The 15,370-nt window shown below is 45.6% G+C and overlaps 1 protein-coding gene and 1 pseudogene across 5 annotated transcripts in view; one reads left to right on the forward strand and one right to left on the reverse strand.

Moving 5' to 3' along the window:
- The window catches only part of Fam120b (family with sequence similarity 120B), an 84,201-nt gene that overhangs the window by 54,641 nt on the left and 14,190 nt on the right, over positions 1-15,370 (forward strand). The gene's annotated exons all lie outside the window — the stretch shown is intronic.
- LOC101590685 lies at positions 130-501 on the reverse strand (annotated as a pseudogene). The gene has a single exon (XR_192842.1). The product of XR_192842.1 is annotated as a 28S ribosomal protein S36, mitochondrial pseudogene (transcript).

Consider the following 15,370-nt stretch of genomic DNA (forward strand, 5'->3'; position numbering starts at 1 on the left):
TGCTACAAATGCCTTCAGGGCAGGTTTGGCTGGCTTGAGTTGTGGGGATTGAACCACAGCAACCTGAGCCTGGCTGTTTTGTTGAAGCAGCCACTTAAAGAACTGAGCTAAGGGGCAGGCCCCCTCATATGTCATTTTGGAAGTCCTTCATTATAAAGATAATCTTCTGTCTGATGACAAACAGCAGCCACAGTCATCATTCTGGACCTCCACGCTGGATACACTCCCTTTTCTCTTGAGATAGCAGTTTCCTTCTGTACTTCTGAGGTAGTGTTTTTATTATTTCTGCAGTGTCTGGTGGACCTGGATGCACCAGCAAGTCCGGTGATTTACTCCCTTTAGAATGCTGTGACATTACAGAGGAGTGAGGTGGGAGCCCTGCAGATCTCAAAGCTTCTGATACGCTGGGTTTAGGATTGTCTCTTCTGTCAGGGAACCTTATTAATGGTGTATGTGGCTTGACTGGACGACCCGACTGGCAGACACCATCTTGCTGCCCATCGTGACCCCGGGAAGGGGCAACTTCCGAGGCCTATTCACCTATTCTTAAGGAGTTTGTTTTACTGGTCTTTGTTTTAAAGAGAATGCAAAATAGTAATTTAAAAAATTAGAAATGATATGAATTTCACTAAAATAATATGAATTTGACAGTATTTGTTGTATTGTATAATGTTATCTTCAACTTAGTTGTTCAGATTACTAGATATATGCATGTAAAACTGGAAGAAGAAAGAAAGTGGTTAAAAAGTAAGAGAAAAAGAGGGAACAAATTTAAAAAGAAGACAAAGAAAGAATTAAGCATAACCGCTTCTTTCCATAGACCAGCAGAAGTCCAAGTTATCCAAGCCAATCTGCATCATACATAGATATATCTCTTTCCCCCACTTCCTCTCCTGTCCATCCCCACATCTTGGTAATTCCTTCCTCTGGACAGACTCATTTCCTTTTCACAGAATCTGTTGTACCCTTCAGATTTTATTTGCTCTTTCAGATCCTTACATTAAGGAAATGATACTAGTTTTGTACATGCGGGTTTGATGTATTTCACTTATGAGTATGGTCTCTAGTTGCATCCATTCAATGATAAAAGCCTCAAATTTATCCTTTTTTATAGCTGAATAATACTCCATTGTGTAAAAATACCACATCTTCTTTTTCCATTCCTCAGTGATGGGCATTTGGGTTGCTTCCAAGATTTAGCTATAACAAATTGTGCTGCTGTAGACATGGGTGCACATATATCACTTTGGTTTGTTTTCAGGTCTTCTGGGAAAATACCCAGGAGAGGAGTAGTTGAATGGGACCTCTAATCCTAGCCTTTTGAGGAATCCTCACACTGATTTCCATAGTAGCTATACCAGTCTGCACTCGCACCAGCAGCACAGAAGGGTTTCTTTTTCTCCACAGTTCCTCTAGCATTTGTTATTGATTGACTTATTGATGATAGCTGTAGCCATACATGTTATCCTGATGGAGCAAGGAACAAAGAACAGAGTCTAAGGAAATGTGTCCCCATGTAATTCCTATGTGCTGGGATACAGGGAACAAGAAGTTCCTGGAGGCTGTCTCTTCTTTGTTCCTTTACCTGGGACATTACCAACTGGTGTTGTATAAATTTAGAGTTTGGTAAACGCCGGAAGGCATTGTAAATAGCAGTTTGTTTACACTTAATTTGTTATGCACATTCCTTAGCCTGTTTTTAGCCCTCAATGAATATGAGAAGTTTTGGTGGCTCCAGATTGAGTTAGAGCAGTACTAAGTTCCTAAGTCCTCTACAGCAGTATTAATCCAATCTTCTCATTTCTTTGGGTTTCAACTGATTTAATACAAGATAGCCATTCTTTCTGGATCTCTGTTGTTCTACTTTGCATTACTCAAATGACCAATGTTCAACATTTTTTCATCTATTTATTTGCCATTTGTGTTTATCTGAGAAGTATATATTCATCTCAGATGCCCATTTTGGTATTGGGATTTTGAATTTTGGGGACCTGATATTTTTAGAAATTCTTTGTACATGGGTAGAAGATCTTTGTCAGAAGGCAGTTGGCTATAATTTTTTTCCCTGTTTGTGGGTTTTACTTTTTTACTCTGTTGGTGATTTCTTTTGAGGTGCAGAAACTTTTCAAAAGATGAGATCCCAGTTGTTGATTCTTTGAAGCATTTCCTGTGCAGTTTGGTTTTTGTTCATGACTCTCTACCTACCCCTATGTCTTTAAGATTTCTACCTACATTTTCCTCCAGGAGAGTTAGTGTTTCTGTTTTAATGTTTAAATCTGTAATCCATTTTGATTGTAGGTTAGTGCATGGTGATAGACATGGGTCTATTTTAAAACGTTCAGCATGTGGAAAGCCAGTTTTTCCAACACCATTTATTAAAGATTATATGTTTCTTCCAGTGAATATGTTTCACTCCTTTGTCAAAGATAAGGTTGTAGAGTGTGTTTGTAGTTGTGTCTGAATCTTCTGATCTGTTTCATTGATTCTGTGGTCTATCTTTATGCCAGTACCATGCTGATTTTATCACAGGAGCTTTAAAGTATATTTTCAGGTGAGAGATTGTGATGTCTCCTGCCTTTTCTTTGTTCAGGATTACTTTTAATATTTTGGGTCTCTTTTGGTTCCAGGTGAATTTTAGGAATGTTTTCTCTAGATCTGTGATATATACTAATGGTATTTTAATGGGCATTACATTAAATCTGGGTAACAATTTTGGTAGTATGGCCATTTTCATAATGTTGATTCTTCCTATACAGGAGCAAGGAATATCTTTCCATTTTCTGAAATCCTTTTTGATCTCTTTTCTCAAAGTACTACAACTTTCTTTTGCGGGGAGTGGCTGAGCCCACCCTGAGGGTGGGGCTGGCATGGCATGTGAAGCTGGGGATCAAACCGTGGTCCCCTGCACCTGCCTAAGCAGGCTCTTTAGACCATTGAGCTATCACATCAACCCATAAAGTACTCTAACTTTCACTGTATGAGTCTTTTTTTTTAATTTAGTGCAGGGGGCATCTACAGGGTCTCACTACACAGATCGAACTTGTAGCGATTCTCTTGTTTTCAACTTCCCAAGTGCTGGGATTCAAACACATGCCACCACACCCAGTATCAATTGAACTCTCAGTGCGGCAAGCCAGGAATCAGACCTCCAACCCCTGTGTCTGCCTAAGCAGGCGCTTTAATCCCCTGAGCTATCTGGCTGGCCCTACTGTATAAATCCTTACTTCCTTTGTGAGATTGATTCCTAAGTATTTCATTATTTTGGGTATTATTGTTAAAGGCATGATTTCCCTAATTTCTCTCGGTGCATTTGTTATTTGTGTACCAATACTATTGATTTTTGAGTGCTGACTTTGTATCATGTTACATTACTGAATTTGGTTATTAAATCTACAAGTCTCTTGGTGGAGTTTTTGAGTTCTTTTATGTAGAGTGTCATGTCACCTACAAATAATGATAATTTCACTTCCTTTCCAGTCATTATTCCTTTTCTCTCTCTCATCTAATTGCTCTGGTTAATGTTTCCAGAACTATATTGAATAGGAGTGGTGATAGTGGACATCCTTGTCTTGTTCCTGATCCTAAAGTGAAGGCTTTCATATTTTGTCAGTATGATGTTGCCTGTTGGTTTCTCATAGATGGCTTTTATCAGGTTGAGGTAAAGACTATTCAGATTTTCTCTAGGGTTTTTATCATGGATGAGTGTTAGGCTTTCTCAAAAGCTTTTTTTGTATCTACTCAGATGATCATTAGATTTTTGTCTTTGCTTTTGTTAATGTGGTATATTACATTTATGGGTGTGTGAATATTGAACCATCTCTGCATTCCTGGGATGAAGCCACTTGGTCATAATGTATAATCTTCTTTTTTTTTTTTTAATTTTATTTATTTGTGTGTGTGTGTGTGTGTGTGTGGCCAGTTCAGCCCACCAGGGGGTGGGGCTGGCTGGCATGTGGTGCTGGGGATTGAACCGGGGTCCCTGTGCTTTGCTAAGCTTGTTCTAAGTAGGTGCTTTAGATCACTGAGCCATCTTACCAGCCCTGTATAATCTTCTTGATGCTTTGCTGCATTCTGTTTTCTAATATTTTATTGAGGATTTTTGCATTTGTGTTCATTAAAGAGATTGACCTATAGTTCTCTTTTTCAGTTGGGTGTTTCTCTAGTTTTGGTATCAGAATAATGCTTGTCTCCAGGAATGAGTTTGGGAGAATTGCTTCCCTTTCAGTTTCATTGAAGAGTTTGAGAAAAGTTGGTGTTAAATCTTCTCTAAATTTCTTGTAGAATCCAGCTGTGAATCCATCAGGACCTGGGATTTTCTTTGTTGGTAGATTTTTTATTATATTTTCCATTTCATTTCCTGTTATTGGGTTATTCTGAGTTTTTATATCTTCTTGACTCAGCTTTGGCAGTTCATATGTATCTAGGAAACTGTCCATTTTCCATCCTGTGGGAGTAAAGATTTGTAAGTAGGTATTTGTGATCTTCTGAATTTGTATAGGATTCATAGTGAGTTTGCCATTCCTGATTCAAATTATTGCATGAATTTGCATTTTTTCTTGCCTTTTTTTGATAAGGTTGGCTAGCAATTCATCAATTTTATTTATTTTTTCAAAGAATCAGCTTTCGGGGGCTGGTGAGATGGCTCAGTGGTCTAAAGCACCTACTTAGAACAAGCTTAGCAAAGCACCGGGACCGTGGTGCAATCCCCGAGCACCACATGCCAGCCAGCCCCGCCCCCTGGTGGGCTGAGCTGGCCACACACACACACACACACACACACAAATAAATAAATAAACAAATAATTTTTTTTAAAAATCAACTTTTTGATTCATTAATTCCTTATATTATTTTCTTTGTCTCCACGGTATTAATTTCTGCTCCAGTCCTCCTAATTTTCCATCTTCTTTGGTTTTGGGCTGACTTGCTCTTCTTTTCCTGGGAGCTTAAGGTGCAGCATGAGATTGCTTATTTGGGCCTGTTCTGTTTTCCTAATGTGCAAGTTTACCACTCTAAATTTCCATATTAAGACAGCCTTCTTGCATCCCACAGGTTCTGGTAAGGTGTATCTGCATTTTTGTTCACTTGTAAATATTGTTTAATTTCTTCTTTAATTTCATCTGTAACCCACACTGGTTGTTCAGGAGGTTGTTATTATTTTCCATGTGTTTATGATATTTATGTCAGATATTTTGTCAATAATTTCCAGTTTTACTGCACTAAGGTCAGATAGTGCCTTACTGTTGCAAGTGAAATGAAATTTTTTACTGAGGATAGTGATAGCTTCATTTTTATCCAGACATTATATGAGTAGTAAGAAAGCCTTAACTCAAGTACTATTTGTTATCATTACGTTGTTTGAAAGAATGTTTAAGCTTTTATCTGAAGTCTCTGAGACTAGTTTTTCAGTGTTCCTAATAAAAGCAACTTGACTGCTTTAAGTTATTTTAAATGATTGTACTATTTGAAAAATGATTTAAATTGAACATGGCTGGGTCTTCCTAAGTATCTTTTTCAGCTCTGTGAATGAGATGGTTTTGAGAGTTGTCTAATTAGATAGACTGGCAATTATAACTCAGAACGCATTATGTTTAACTTTCTCTTAAGTTTTGACTCACTAACTTTATTCTTTCCTGATTCTGGTTGAAAACCAACTTGGACGAGAACCGAGTCCGACTGACTGGTTAGGTTCAGTGTTGACCTTATGGGGAAATTTGATTTGGTTCCCATCCAGTTCAGTTTGTGGCCAGAATTGGGAGAGCAGATTGCTTCCGTGAACGGATACCACTGCAGAGAGGTGGGGGCCATTCTTCTCCCCTCGTCCATGTCTCTCTGGAGGCTCATGGGGCTGCCTGGCCCAGTTTTGCCAGCAAGACACAAGAGATTAGCTTATTTGGAAAGATTTGGTTTCTTAGTAAACCTAAAGGGCTAAGCTGCTGAATGTAGACACGCTTTTTCCCGTCACTGTTTAAGGACCGAATGCTGACACCGCAAGGACAGACAAATGGAGCACAAGCCTCCTGTGGAGCTGTGGAGCCAATCCTGGGGTCTCTGAGCCTGCCTGTCTGTCAGGTGAATGGCATACAGTCTTGTGGTTTTCACCACCCTTGTTTGTGGCCACCTGTGCTTAACATAGCCTTCCCTGAGAGCCCCAGTGTAGGCATCTACAAATCCAGTGTGCTCTGTTATCTTACTTTTAGTAACCAGGACACCAGTATTTTGGGGGAGTTGGGTGGAAAGTCAGGTCAGAGTTCTGAGAGACTGCCCACCAGTTGAGTTTTTGATAAGAAGTACGTATTTAGGGGCAGACAGGGTAAAAGGACTGCCGTTTGTCCCTGCCTCAGCCTGAGATGACACTCTGAAGGTGTAAGCCCAATCAGAGGGTACGGAGGGTTCTTGGGCAGCTCTGCTGCGTTCCCTGGGAGTCTCAGTTCAAGTCCGTTGCTAAGCCAGATACCAGCGTGGCCCAGGATGGGCTCCTCCAACTGTCCTGAGTCACATGCCCACCCAGCAGGATGTAGGCTAAGCCGCAGGATGCCTTGGAGAGGGCTTCCTGGAGAAGGGAGTGAGAGGACTTGGGGTGGGGGTGTCCATAGCAGTTACTTGGGAAGAAACAGAATAGGAGAAGAGCACATCCCGGAGTCCTGGGCTTCCCTGAGAAAATATTCAACCAACAATAGTAGCTTGTACTTTGTCTAAGTAACAAGTGACTTTTGTTTTCTTGTTCATTTGCATTCTCTCTATGTCTTTATATGAGTTAATACAGAACTAAAGTGGTAAAGAATGGAGTGCTGAGCATATGTGCACAGACACTTGTACACGTGTACATGAAAGTACTAGTGCACGTGGGTGTGTAGAACTACTGAGCACGTGCTTAGAAGCCGGCATCCTGGAGATGGCGAGGCGTCTGGTATCTGCAGCTGTGTCAGTGGAGTAGCCTCTGTTCCTCGGCTCTCCACGCCTCTCCTTGGAATGTCATTCAGGCTCCAGATGTATCCTGGACGTGCACAGCAAGGTCCGGAACTATGGGGTCCCTTGCTTCTGGCAGGAGTCGCTGCCTGCACAGGGGCAGAGCCCTAAGACAGTGAGCTGACCCAGGAGCAGGGATAGGTGGGAATTCCAGTGCTCGGTTCCACGGGGATGTTGCCTCACTCTGCAAGCGCCACTCAGCAGACCGCAGAGGCACCATGCACTGCGATTCCTGGTTTGTGATTTCTCCCACATTGCTGTTTTTATACCAAGTCTCTCTTCATTTTTTAATTCCTGGATCCTTGCCAGAAGCCATCTGAGCAAATATAAGAGAATTTGTTTTCCTCATGGTTTTATGTCCATCAGTTTTATCCACAGGTGTAGGTGAGACTCTGGTTGGAAGTCGCTGGGACTGCTAAGCCTGTCCCCAATTAGGAACACCCTCTTGGCAAGCCTAGCTGGCCAGGCCTGGGGTGCCCAAGTAGCAGGATCGCCTGCCTTTTTTGGCCAGGTGAGGATTGCTTTCCTACCTTTGAAGTGTAGGAAGCTTGCTGCTGGTGCCACTTGTCAGTGCCAGCAGCTCAGTGATCGGCTGGAGCTGCTGGGGTGTGCCAGGTGGCACTGGTAGTGGGCTGCTCTTGTTCTTTGGGTCAGTTAAAATTCCAGGATGTATTCAGCACAAGTCACTTTGTGCCTGGTTTAAAACTAAAATCAAAATGAAATACCTTTAGGAAAGAATGTATAAAGGAAGAGTGGTATTTGTGTTTACCTTGCTAGAGACAAGAATCACAAGGTCTGCTTTGAGCTCACTTTAAGGTACCCTTTGAGGGTGTCCCATTGGCCATAGTGCAGTCTGCCCTCTTGCTTTATGAGAAATAAAGGGTTTCACTGGGCACTGTCTGGATTTCTTGTTGATAACTCTTACAACATTTTCCCCCCTCAAAGGTAGGACCAGAAAATTGTAGGTTTCTGCATGTAGCCTTCAGAGTTGCTCATTTATTTACTTAGGGGTTCAGCAAGCATTTTTGAAATAGGTGCAGTGAACAGTTGCTCCCCTACACTGAATGCCCAGCCCTCGTGTTCTCAGAGGCACACCAAAGCGGTCACTGTGCTGCTCGAGGGCCGTACAGGGACAGTCGCCCTCTTCAGTGTGCTTGAAGAGCCCTGCTCTGCGGACTTCTCATCTTGTACACAGTGGCACGCTGACTGCCCCTTGGCCAGTTTCTGTCCCTTCCCAAAAGTCTAGACCCATCCTTCTGTTTTGTCAGTATAGTTGTGCTGTTCATGTTGCAGCACCTTCCGCCACCCTCCAGGAAGCCTTCTTCCTTTGCACAGCTCTTGCTCTTGCCAGATTCTGTCGAGGAGCCGCCATATTTCATCATAGGGTGCCACACTGGACCCAGTATTTGATGTGCACACTAGTTAACACAGGAATTGTGAAAGCTAAAGTGAGTGAGCAGATAGGGTGCGGAGGAAGGCTTGAGCTTGTCTGAAGCCAGGAGTATCTCCTAGGCCAAGGTACCTGCCACTGATGAGGACAGCACTCACCAGTGCTTTTTATAAGTAAAACCGTCCTTTTCACGAGAAGATGAGGCACAGGACCGGGAAGGTGTCAGGTGGGACCTGGGAGTCTTAGACGCGCACCACTGCGGAGTGCAGTACTGCCAAGTAGGAAGTACCTAGTTTTAGGTTGTCTTTGTTTGCTCTCCTGAACCATTTCTAGCATCTTCCATGTTTTGACCCAAGAAGCACAGAGTGGGACATGAGCAAGGGCTGGACCTGGGCTGCCTGGCCTGCCCACTGGAACAGCTCCTTTTTGGATTATTTTGTAAGATTTTGCAAAACTCTAATTAGACTTCTGAAAAGGAGAAATAATTGTAATGTCCCACTTCTAAAATCAGTCCAGGACTTTGGATCAAAGAAAATCAACTTACTTTTGCCGTTTCATTTCCTGATAAGTAGTAACATATTTCTAATGCTGTACTGCGGACAGCACAAGCACGCCGATGGAGCGGTGTCGGAGACTTGGAAGAGCAATGCTGTCCATGGAGGTGCCTGCCTGCTTGTCTCCGAGTAAGGGAGCCCGCCTTTGCGTGTGAACACGGGGGCACGCTGAGGCTTGGAACACTTAAACTGGTTGTTCTGGTTTCTGTTTCTGCCCAGCGCCATGGGGACAGGCTCCACCACCTCAGCTTTTCTCTTTTATGCCAAAGCTCCTTAAGTCCTATTTCCAAAATACAGGCCGCCTTTGTGTATTAGTTGTATTTGTTGTGTTGGACAAGCCAGAGGTCACGCCTGCTTATCACACTGATGTGCTTGGCTGACGCGCTGAGCCTTGGGTCCAGCCAGCCAGTCCTTGGCCTCCTGACCTGGGCTCCAGGCCCCCTGAGTTCCCAACGCCCATGAGGGAAGCAGAGTGTCCTTGTGGCTTTCTGTGTTGCTGTCTCCAGTGTAGCCCCATTTGGCCTGAATTCATAGTGCTGTTTCTGTTTGATGACTAGTTTGGAAGATGGTCTCCGCCGGCAGCTTTTCCAAGCCACCTGGCCCTAGGCAGTTGGGTTCAGTACTTCCCCGGAGAGGAGTGGTCTATTTTATGAAACTTAGCACTGTACTTAAGAAAGTGAAAGCACAGAACACGCATGCCAGAGAAACACATTTAGACACATTGTGGAATATAAACATTTCCCAACGGTGGTACATTTGAGATCCCGTCGGTCTCTCTGACAGGAGAGGCAGCACAGGGAGTAGTGGAGGTGCAGAGTGTAATTCATAATGCTAATGAAGAGAGAGCGTGCTTACTCCTCAGCTCTCAGGATTTCTTACCCTGGCTATGTGGAGAGCAGCGTCACAACAATGCTATATTTACAGAACAATTCACAGCTGTGCAAAGCTGCTGAACAGTTTTACGGAAGTTTTGATGTGTCCAATTGCCAACCTTGAGGGCAGCATCGTGAGCTGTACTGCCCATAGCAGTAGCCCCACGGTCCTGTGCCTTGCTGGCTGTGTTGGATTAGATGCTGTGCTAATTATTTAGAGTGGAGAGGTGGAGAAATAAACCAAACTGTGGGGCTGAGGTCGCTGTGTGTCTGCAGAAGAGCACACACCTAACGGGCCTATCTTCTGTGCCACCCATTGCTGTCCTCATACCTGATCTGGAGGAGCTGACAGGCTCTGACCTGTCAGGATTACTCAGTGTGGTATTTGTTGTTGAGGGATAAGGCCTTATCTGTCTAAAATATTGCTGATACAGACTGCATTCAAAGCACATTTGAACCTCTATGTTCACATAGGGGTATTTTCAAGAGCAAATTTTCCAGCGTTTAGTGATGTAAATAAGGAGTTTCCAGTCTAGTTTTTAGCCCAGGAGTTGTCTGCTAGATAACTGTATCTAGCACTTTACCTTTCCTGTCCTCGCTGTAGTACACAGCAACCTTACAGTTCAAGCTGAGCTTTGCGGGAGGCTGAGGAGGACACCAGGATTGTTACCAGTAGGTTTCTGTTCTCAAGGACACAGTGTCCATGTTAGTACCTGGCCTGGGCCTTCAGCTGGGGCTGGGGAGCTCATTAGCACCGGTAATGGAGTCAAATCCGGTCCTTGGAGTCCCTCCAAGGTGGTGTGACTTGCTGGTGTCAGCTGGCTGGGTAGTGGGCAGTGGCACATCTAGCTCAGGAGTCTCCTGCTGTGACACTGGCTGCCATGTCTGGGCACAGGGTCACAGTGCATGGGCTGGACTCAGTGTTTTGGCATGCACCTGTGCGTTTGGGTGTCAGGCCAGAGCACAGCCTACCCTGGCTGGTGGTAGCACACGGCATGGCGCTGGCCTGAGAGCAGCCAGGTGGCTGCTTTCCGTCCCTCCAGTGGGGAAATGCCAGCAGAACCCAGCATTTGGGTGTCTAGGGGCAGGCTAAACTTGGCTTGAGTTACACAGTAGACAGCATGTGTGTGCTTGTGAACAAGCACTGGACTAGGAAATGCATCGTTGTGACTTGTCTTTAACAAGCTTCTCTTGCCCACCCACTCACTGGGTCGCAGCAGCTGGTGGAGCATGGGAGGTGGCACTTCATGTGCTGGCACCTGGCACATTTATCTACCACAAACAAGTCTGAAGCTCTGCTGTGGGCCAGACTCGCCAGGGACTACAAAGGGTAAAACAGGGACCTTCAAAGAGCCCAGGCTCAGGTAAAAGGGGCCTGGTGTGTTGAGAGCTGCAGCCAGGGCACAGGGAGGGAAGGTGCCAGCTGTAGGCACCTCCGAGCGTGGAGGGGACATGACCCTGGCTTGGCTTTCTGACAGTGGGCAGTGTCCAGTGAGTCAAAGTGGTGCTTTAGACGAAGGTAAATTCTGCAGAGATTGGGGAACACCAGTAGGTGACTCATGAGTACACTGTGGTATGGAGAACTGTGAGGAAGGTCTGGGTGAGAGGGCCACAGGCACAGGAAGGAGCAGGGCCTGTCCTAGAGGCTGTGTGAGGGCAGGTGGCATTGGCCGTGGAGCAGGGCTGGGCATGCACTCAGCCAGAGGACCTGAAGACCGAACTGGAAGGTAGGAATGATGCTCGGGATATAAAGCCTAGTGCATAGCTGCTGCGGGATGGAGGAGAGGGCCACAGGGTGGCCGCTTCTCTCTCTTGAGGCTATAAATTGGTTAACAGCAAGGAGAGACGATGATGGTGTTTTGGAGTTGGCAAGGATCCTGTATGGGATTGCTGTCCCCAGACATTTGAATATGTATGTCTGAGCCCCAGAAGAGGATTTGGCATTAGAGCTAATGACGTTGGAGCCAGGATGGAAAGTCACTGAAAAGGGCAGGAAACTTAAGTGGAGCAACATTGTTTAAAAGCCAACAGAGCAAGATGAAATTGAGGAAACAGCGGTCAGTCTGCAAAGCGTGAACATGGTGGTTGGGGGTACGGGAGGCACTAGGCCTGTGCCATCACTAGAAGTTACGGAGCAGAGAAGGTCACGTCAGGAAGGATCAAATGTTTCAGGAAAGTGTAAGGAAAAACTGTCAAACATGTAGAACTGAAGGTAGTTCAGTCCCTGCTCATGGCTAAGGCTTGCCAGGAGTGGGAATGGGCATTGGCCAGAAGGTAAAAGGCCCTGTAGGACTCGAGGAGACCACAGCTAGGCCAGAGCACGCGGAGTGCAAAGGTCCAGCTGCTTGGCAAGTGGCCTAGATCTGTGTGCTGCCTTCAGGGCACCAGTCACCCTCTGGAGCAGAGAGGAAAGCTCCGGGTCAGCAGGGAGCAAGCTCTGGGCGGCCTTTCCTGCCCTCCAGTTTCTCCTCCAGTGCCTGAAGGGAAGCTCACCTTCAGGGTAGCAAAAAAAATCCTTGAAACAGAATAGTCAGCTGTGGAAGTTGAAATCAAAGGGGAACAAAAATCCAAAGAAAACCAAATAAATGGAAGACAGATACACCACGGCCGCAGACAGGAAGGGTCTGTGCAGTAAAGAGGCTGGTCCCCTCTCGCTCACTGTGCTCAGTGAAGGCAGCTATTTCTGAAAATATGTAATAGGATTATTCTTTATAGGAAAGGTCAAAAAAAAACAAAAGCAACGTCCGCTTTTAAAAAAGAAAAAAGTGGGAGAAGGTGTTGCTGCACCTGATGCTATGGCTTACCGTAGGGATCCAGTAATCAAGCAGAGTTGTAGTGGCAAAGGGTTGGCACAGGGCCAGTGTGACAGAGTGAAGAAGCTGCTCTTGTGCCCTTAGCTGATTGACAAGTGCAGAAACAGTCCACTAGAGGAAGGGGAGGCTGCAGCAGGTGGTGCTGGAGCAGTCAGACATCCAGAGGCAGAAGTGCATCTCAGCCTTGACCGCACACTTCTGTACAAAGGTAAACTCAAGTACAGCGTGGGGTTCGAAGTAACCCCTTTGGAAAGGCCTAGAAAATCTTTGGGGCTCATACCAAAATCATAATCATAAAGGAATAACTTGGGCCTCTGCAAAATTTAAAATTCTTACTCAGTTATCATGAGACAAAGGTAAACTGTTGACAAGAAGTAGTTGTAAATCACTCCCCTAACAAAGTTGTTATTACTTAGAAATATAGTCTCAAAACTCAGCAGTAAAAGCATGGTGTAGTTGAAAGGTAGCCCAGGACTGGCAGTGAACAGATGTTTCAGCAGAGCAGATAGTTGGGTGGCAAGTTAGCACATGAAAAGTTGTTTGTGACTCTTCCGAATTGTAGAATGGACGCGGGATGCAGACCCAGCCTTGCCTGTTGCTAGTGACGATGTGAAATGCATGCCATCGCTCCGGAACGTGGTTCGGCAGCGTCCTAAGGTGCTAAGCGTTCGCTCACCCAGTGATCTGGCAGTCACCGTCCAGGGTGTTTGTCCCAGGGAAAGGAAAAGTTTCATTGAAAAACCTATACATAAATATTCATAGCAGCTTTATTTATAATAGCAAAAACGGCAAACAACCCAGATGTCTACGTAGATGAGCATTAGAGAGACACTGCAGAGCATGTTAACAGAAGCTTAGCAGTAGGAAGGAAGTGCTGGTGCTTGAAATGACTTGAGCAGAGCCCCGAAGGGACCCTGGGGCTGGATCCTCGTGTCCTGCGGCGGGTTCAGAGACCCTGCTCGCACGCGGGTGTGCCAAGCTTGTGCCCTGCCAGCCTCCTTGGCTTGATGTTGTGCTGTTTTGTGCCAGATGTACCTCTGAAAGACTGGAGAGAGGTGCATAGAACTCCTTATACTGTCTGCAGTGTCCTACAGATCTTTAATCACTTCGAAAGTCCAAAGTGAAGAACTAGACACCAGGCAGATGCTGCCTGTCAGACACATATCTACAGTCCAAGAGCACCAGGAAGTTGGAAGTATTTGGACAGAAAAGAAAGTTTGTCTGACTAGTAAGCCAAAGGAGCAGTATGGAAAGGGCCTTTGTGGTGTTAGCCTCCACGACACTGATGAAATGGCAGAGCTAAAAAGGAGCTCCTTCAGGGAGATTCCAGCGTGGGTCAGCAACACGCACGCTCTGGCCAGTGGGCTGGGCCGGCTTTTGTATTTTTAAAGTGTTGGTCAAAGAAAGAATGGGCAGTAAGTAACAGAGGATGAGTAGGGCCAACAAAGCCTGGACTGTTTACTGCCTTGCCCTGAAAGCAAAGGCTCACTGACTCCTATGTCGAGTCATATTTTTGTCAGTACAAAATACCTGAGGCAGTGTACTTTATAAAGAAGAAAGATCTGTTACACTCAGTTTGAAGGGCAGGAGACCCATGCAGCAATGCCTGGTTCTGGTAAGGACCCTGGGCTGCATGGCATTGCGGCAAGCGTGCGGGCATCCCATGTCTGTGTCTCTCTCCCTGATGAAGCTTCTTCCAGTTCTGGGGGCTCCACCCTAATGGGCTAACCTGATCACCTCCCACACTCTGAATGCCATGGAGAGATTCAATTTCTACCCTCCTGCTTTGGTTGAGGGCATTGAACCGCATGAATTCTCAAGAGCTGATAGAACAAGCGAGACCATTATGGCTTGGGTCTTAGAGAAGGGCCCGCAGGCTTGACTAGACTGAGTATGAACACCGTCCATATGCTTGTGAAGAACTGGCCACGGGCAAGCGGGCGGGTTGCAAAGCACGCCTCGGCAGATTTCAGTGCACTGAAATCATCGGTCCATTTTCAGACCGTGTTAGAGGCAGGAGAGAAAGAATGGCGATAAATGCGTACTAATCACCTGAGAACTCAGCGCAGGAGACACCGTGGAGTGGCCTCAGCAGGTGTCCTGAATGGCCATAAATACGCTGCTTCTCAGGTCTTGTGACGCGAAAACTATCCTGAGAAGGAAGGCTACTTCATCTCTGTAGATTAGCATGAGGACAGGCCACATGGGGAGCAGTGGGAAGAGGGCTATAATAAGGAAAGCAGCAGGATTCCTGTTAGTGAAGTCGGAGGGGCTGGGGTTGTAGCTTAGCCACATAAGCACCTTTGGGGCAAGCGCAAGGTCCCCAGTTCGATCCCTGGTACCAAAAAACAAGGAAATAGGAAACAAATGTGTAGTAGAGAAGAATGTTGTTATAAGTGGCTTCTTGCAGGAGCTGTCATTGCTGGTGGCAGTACAAAATGGCGTGGCTTCTTAGGAAATGAAATATACTCTATGTGGCGTAGCCATCGTGCCCTGCTGCTTCACCAAAAGGAGCTGAGTCTTTACGTTCAGCTTGCCCTCAGAGGTTGCAGCACCCTTCGTTAAGAATGCCAGACTTCCTAATCTAATAAAGGACGTCTGCAAAACTAGGAAGGAAACCACACAGTGGCAGTGTGTTGGAAGCTGTTCCTGCCCACTGGGGTGTCCTTTATCATTGCTGGTGAGAGGTCCCACCCAACTGAGAGGAGATGCAAGCACGGTTTGATGCTGGGCACGGTGGTGCACGCCTGAAATCCCAACACGCAGGACATTCAC

Source organism: Octodon degus, unplaced genomic scaffold, assembly GCF_000260255.1.
Source record: "Octodon degus isolate 3935 unplaced genomic scaffold, OctDeg1.0 scaffold00205, whole genome shotgun sequence".
NCBI lineage: Eukaryota > Metazoa > Chordata > Mammalia > Rodentia > Octodontidae > Octodon > Octodon degus.